Source organism: Saccostrea cucullata, unplaced genomic scaffold (assembly GCF_032062105.1).
Source record: "Saccostrea cucullata isolate Sc308-1 unplaced genomic scaffold, CSIRO_AGI_Scuc_v1 ctg2127, whole genome shotgun sequence".
NCBI classification, from domain to species: domain Eukaryota; kingdom Metazoa; phylum Mollusca; class Bivalvia; order Ostreida; family Ostreidae; genus Saccostrea; species Saccostrea cuccullata.
In genome coordinates, this window is record NW_026936620.1 from 7889 (window position 1) to 14024 (window position 6136).

Sequence of the window (6136 nt, forward strand, 5' to 3'; positions counted from 1 at the left end):
ATTATGGCGATTTTTTTTTATTTATGAAAAAAGGGTTAAAAACGGCAAGCACCTGTATATGAAGGGGATAAAGGTTTCTGGCTACACAAGTACTTGGGAAGTTGACGGTAAAAAGTAAAAGTTATAAAGTTTTGTTTATCAAAAAAAAAAAAAAAAAAGGTTTTTATTAGGCTGCCATAAACGTGCTAAATACTATCCTTCATATTTAGATGGAAATGGTCATTTTTTTTCTTCTGTTTATTGGGAGGTTTTTAATACCATATTGGAAGACTGGACTCCAAAAGCATTTGTCAAATATCAAGTTCGGAACACAGTCAAAATGTTTTTAACAAAATAATTTTGCAAATAATAATGCCAATGTAATTAAATTTACGAATTCCATTTTTATTGGAAACGCAACTTTGATATATCAAGAAACCTTCACTTTATTTTTGTTTTTATGGTTGTATAAAGTGATGAAAAGCCGTACGTTTTCAGGTTACTGATTTTGGTACAATTGTGAATTCAATTTTTCTTAAAGTTCTTTGGAGTTTTTAAGTATACTCATGAAATATGTGGAAATAACGACTGAACAGTATTCGAGCTCAAGAGTCCATTAAACACTACACAATAGGATCAGAGCAAACACGGACCTCCAAAACATCAGAGGTGGGATCAGGTGCCATGGAGGAGTGATCATTCCCTGTTGACCGATCACACCCTCCGTGTGCTTCTTATCAAGATCGGAAAATAACGGAAAAATCCATGGACAACACAGTGTGTAAATAGTGACCTAACATTCAGTATGAAAAAAGTCAATCAGCATTTTACTTAACGTTAATAAATGTGAAGTGAATTTGAGAGTCTTGTAACTCTTGTTGTACATCCCTTGAGGCATGGGAATAGTGGGGGGAAAAGCAATGGTATGAAGTGTAGAAAAAAAAATCTAGTGTGGTTCTATGTGGAGTTAGCCAGAAACTCAAATACTAAAAACCTGGTAATGGTCAAGTCAACATCCCGACTGTTCAATTAAGGGTGAATTGTATTTGCTAACAAGGTCATTGAATCGGCCATAGAACTTACGAAATGATTACTTTAAACTAGGCTGTTGATATTCTTGCTTCCTCAACTTGTTTGTCAATAACTGACCTCGTTTTAGAAATTGTTTATACGAAGAATATGCTCTTCCGTATCGAATCAACTGAGAGAAATTAACTATTGTTAATTGACAGGTATGATTGCATTACGTCGTCGATTTATCTAGCTGTCGATTTAAAAGCCACAACAAGTGTTTTCTTCTTTTCACGTAAAAGATTTTCAAATTTTGCTAATAACGGGGCGTAATTGGTTGAATCGAATTTTCTGAAATCCAGGTTCTCCCCTGTAGAGACGACTATAAAGGGTTGAGAGGTGGATAAAATGTACAGATTTGTCAAATAACGTGTTCACTGTCCAGAAATAAGGAGTGAAAGGTAGTTGATTGACTGTTAATGGAAAGTGGAGAAGTTCTCCCTAAAACCTGGCGCAGTGGTTAGAGCGTCTGCTCTAAAGTCGGAAGTAAGAAATTGATCCTTACGTCGCGGATTCGAATCCCACTGTAGGACGTGGAGACCGGTCCTTCGGATGAGACCGTATAAAACGAGGCCCGTGTCGCAGTATGTGCTGGCACAAAAAAGATCCCTCACTGCTCGAAGGCCCTGAGTGCCGGTTATAGGACAATATTTGTAGCTCTCCACCGGCAAGAGGTGGAGTCTTCATATGAGTGAAAAATTTTCGAGAGGGACATTAAATAACATACAATCAATCAGTCAATCTCCTCAACACCCCGCGCAAAAAATCTTGCGTCGTAAATTGCACATTATTTGCATTACGGGATCTGTAGCGTTATGGTCAAAAACTTATATATATAAACCATAACGCTACAGTTCTGCAGCTACAATTTTTAAAACGAACAGCAGCTGATGTTCTAAACAATTGCAGGTTTAAAATTTGAAAATAAGAACTTTCAGATTGTTTTTTTTTTCTGTTCGTTTAATATAGTATTCGTATTATTGTGTTGCATGAGTTTTGTGCATTAAAAAGACGTGTGATTTTGCTTCATTCCTTAAGCGTCCGAAATGCCAACAAAGCTACTGTATTGCCTTTTCCTGCGTTATTGGAAAAGCGGCTCATTGTAGAAGTTGTGACTGGAACACCAATTTTTCTTACAATACATCCGTTTAATCGTTTAAACAAAAGTTCTTGTTATCTCGAAGTCGATGGAACCAAGTAGCTGAAACGTTCATTTCCGAGCTATATCTCAAGAAGTTTTTTCGAGCTTTTGCAGTGAAATTTTATACCATAACTCCCTATTGCCCCGCCCACCCCTCTTAAAGTGACACCCAGTCCACCCCCTACTTTCTCTAGATCCGCGCATGCTCTTCTCTTTCTCTGACTTAGCTTGTTATTCTTCATATATAACTCGAGCATTTTCATTTATCGACTGTACAGTAAAACACGGTGATAGTGAACACTTTTAAAATTAACTCATAGGCGTCGTAACCCGGGGGGGGGGGGGGGCTAGGGTGGGGGGGGGGGGCTTGCCTTCCTACTTTTTTTGCATAGATATTATATAGGCATTGAAAATTGGGGTTGACCTTTTTTGGTGGTTTAGCCCCCATCCCCCACCCCCCATTCCCCACTTTCAATTAGCCACACCCCCCCCCCACACACACACACACTTTCAATTTGCTTCCGACGCCTATGTAACTTATGGTTAACGCCAAATCATTTTCATTCCATATAGTTTTTAATTTAGCAGATACATATCGAATTATATTTATAACGTATGGAATTTCTGGTCCCAAGCACTCTGTGCTTTACTTTCTTAATATTCGTGTAATTTTATAAAGTTTTGTCTTTTCGGAGAGGAATACCGGTACGACTTAATTGATTACTTTTCTTTTTATATAGAGAACTGATTTATCCTTGACTAATTTTAGCGGTTTTGTAGTAGCGTAATCGCTTTTGCACCTTTTCTTATATGATAAGTACTGAATACAAGAACATTAAATATAGATATTTACTCAAATTCTAGCATAAATCGGTATTCAAACGTATATAATAAAGATACTGAAACCTATCTATTGAGGAATTTCATTTTATTTGCAACAAGGGACTCTCCAAAATGTTTATACGCTAAAATTATTAGTACATTGAGCAAGTAAAACTCCAGATTTAAAATAGCTAAAGAAACCCTCTTTACGGTGATTTTTGTTTATCCCCAAGGAATATTAAAAACTCTCAAAGGTAATCGAATCCAGATTTATAATTTTATTTTCACAGGAGCTTCTTGGAAGATTTCTCCTCGATTTGCATTGTTTTTTCCCAATTTCTTTGATAGAAACTCGTAATTAAGACTTTATTACAAGGGACAAAAATATAATTTAAAAAATGTATTTAAAAATTTCACCTTAATTGCCGTTCAAAATTAAGATTCTTTCGTAGTCTAAAATTGTGCATTACTTTAATATATAAGCCATTCATTTTCACCCGTTTAAAAAAATTAATTTCAATCTACCATGCTTTCATAAATTTCTATACAATAAAACAGCACGTATATGTTGCAAAACACACGTTTCTCTTACCTTTTGGGTCAAAGGTATTCCGGGTATTCTTGTCCTATTCCAGTAAGCTGCCACTTAAATATCTTACCAAGGACACGGCCTTTGTGACGCGGTTACTATGTATTGATGCGCACTTTTTTGTTCTGTCAATCCCCGCAATTAGATTCTTCAATCCCGGAAAGACGGACCCATAGGCGTGAGTGACGGAGAATTTCGCGCACCTACATGTCTCATTTCAGCAGTGGAGTATTCCGATACAGCTCTTAACATCGTCAGCCTCTTGGACATTATTAAAACCTTCGTCTTCCTCGGTATCAATGGAGAGAGGTGGCTTTGTGCTTTTAGTTTTTTTCCTCACCCTAAGGCAGCTATAAGCTTCAAAGAAGGGTGTGACAAGTGTATACTAGACATGCAGTACTTGTTTCAGGGAACAGAAAAGATGCCTGTTTCCGAAACAAATTTTATATTTCATAGAAAATTGGAACTCTAATGAAAAGTTTTTCATCCATGACCAAAATGGAAACCGACTAAGTTTGTTCATGTCAAAAAAGAAACATTTTGATTTCTATAAGACGTTAACAAAAGAAATACATGTATATTCGAATTATTCTTATCCACAGAAGAATTTGTTAAAGAAAAACAATATCATATTTTCAACAATAAATGTTGCTAAGGCCACGTAAAATTAATCTTTAGATTCTCATCCTAATTTGCTAAAACATTGGGGCGGGTGGGCGGATTTTATTTTTTATTTTTTATAATTTTAAATTTGTATATAAGTATCAACAAAACAATGGATGCCCCGTACACATTTTTTTTTTTCACTATGTTAATGCAAATATGAATAGATTTAATTCTTTTCATATTTTTTTAAAAAATATTTAAAGAAAACTTTTACTTCAAAAATTAAATATTTATTGTTAATTATTAAATTATCAAGTACACATTATACGGCACACCCTGAACAAAATGCGGTGGGGATACCAATAAATTGTGTATGTGTGACTTCTTATTTTGTAAAATCTATATGTGTTTATGCTATTTTTTCTTCTCTGCCTTCTCTATACTGACAAATTATCTTTTCCTCACATATTTAAACTGCTTTTATTGCCGATTTTTCTCCATTCTTCACATGGCGTTTTTGCTATAAATAGCGACACGCGACTTTTAATACAGACGGGAGAAAACTCTTAAACGTTGACTCATTCTTACTGAATAAAAATACACCAAAATACACAAAAATCAAAATAAAAAACATCAGGGCGGGACATTTTGAGAGGGGCGGACGGGGATGAGAATCTAAAGATTAATTTTATATGGCCTAATGTATAATTTCTGACCATGCATTGAGACTATCGTTCAGAAATTTGATACTGTTAGTTTTATGACATATTTTATTAGCTAAGAAATTAAAATTCCCTTCTTTTACATTGAAATGAAAATGCTAAATTGAATACTAACAAGATTTATATGAAAAAGTTTTTAACACATTCTCAAGAACAGAACTTGCTTAAAAAAGATTCAAAACTTATGTACGCTTGTCAAAAATATATAAACGAAATAAATCCAAAATTCAAAAAATTCACTGAATGTAATCAGTATATATTCGACAGAAGATATATGATATGGCAAAATATAGTTAATAATAGTTATTCCGTATTTTCATTTGTAAGTTTGGACTAAAGTTGTTCGTTCTGTAATCTTAAGGCCAGAGCAATCAAACACAAAGACAAGCGGTAGGAAGAGAAGAAACATGGCAGATATAGGGTGTATAATTGTCTATTGATTGTATTCCAGGTAACTTCTCTCTCCACCAGGTTATGGTCTTATGATTAATAACATTCATAGGAATCTTTTTTGAGATATCCATTTGATTTTACTTCAATAGGTATTCCAACAATACCAAATTACAAGGTTTATACTACTTGTGTATAGGCGCTCCAATATATATGGAAATTTTATATTCTTGATTTTTTCCCCAAAGATTCCTTGTGATAAAACAATATGTATATACTGATCCTTTAAGAATATTAAGAACAAGAGCAAAGTAACACTTAAATCCTGCTTCTAGAAACTTTGAAAAAAATACCACCAAGCTTAAGTTTTCAAGGTGGGCCAAACTCCAAGGTCATGATGAAAGGTTCAAAATGCCCAAGGGATGTTCTTGATACAAGAAAATTTACTTGTAAAACAAGAAAGCCCTAGGACCAAATGTTAAAAAAGTTATGGTCAAGGTTAAAGATTTTGAAAAGGGTAAGCAAGAATGCAAGGTAGGGTCAAAGGGTTAAGAAAAATATTGGAACCAAAGGGGCGATCACACGCCTGTGAAATATGAAAGTCCTAACATCACTGTACAAAACTTATGGCCATGTAAAAGTTTTATCAAAGGTGGATAAGGTATAAAAGTCAAAATTGTTGGAACCAAAAGAGAAGGTCTTGTCTCAAAGAATACACATGTTTAAAATAAAAACCATAGCACCAGCCATTTAATAGTAATGTTAATAATATTTGTAACTAAGGAAAACTCTTATCACTAAGAAGACACATGTGAA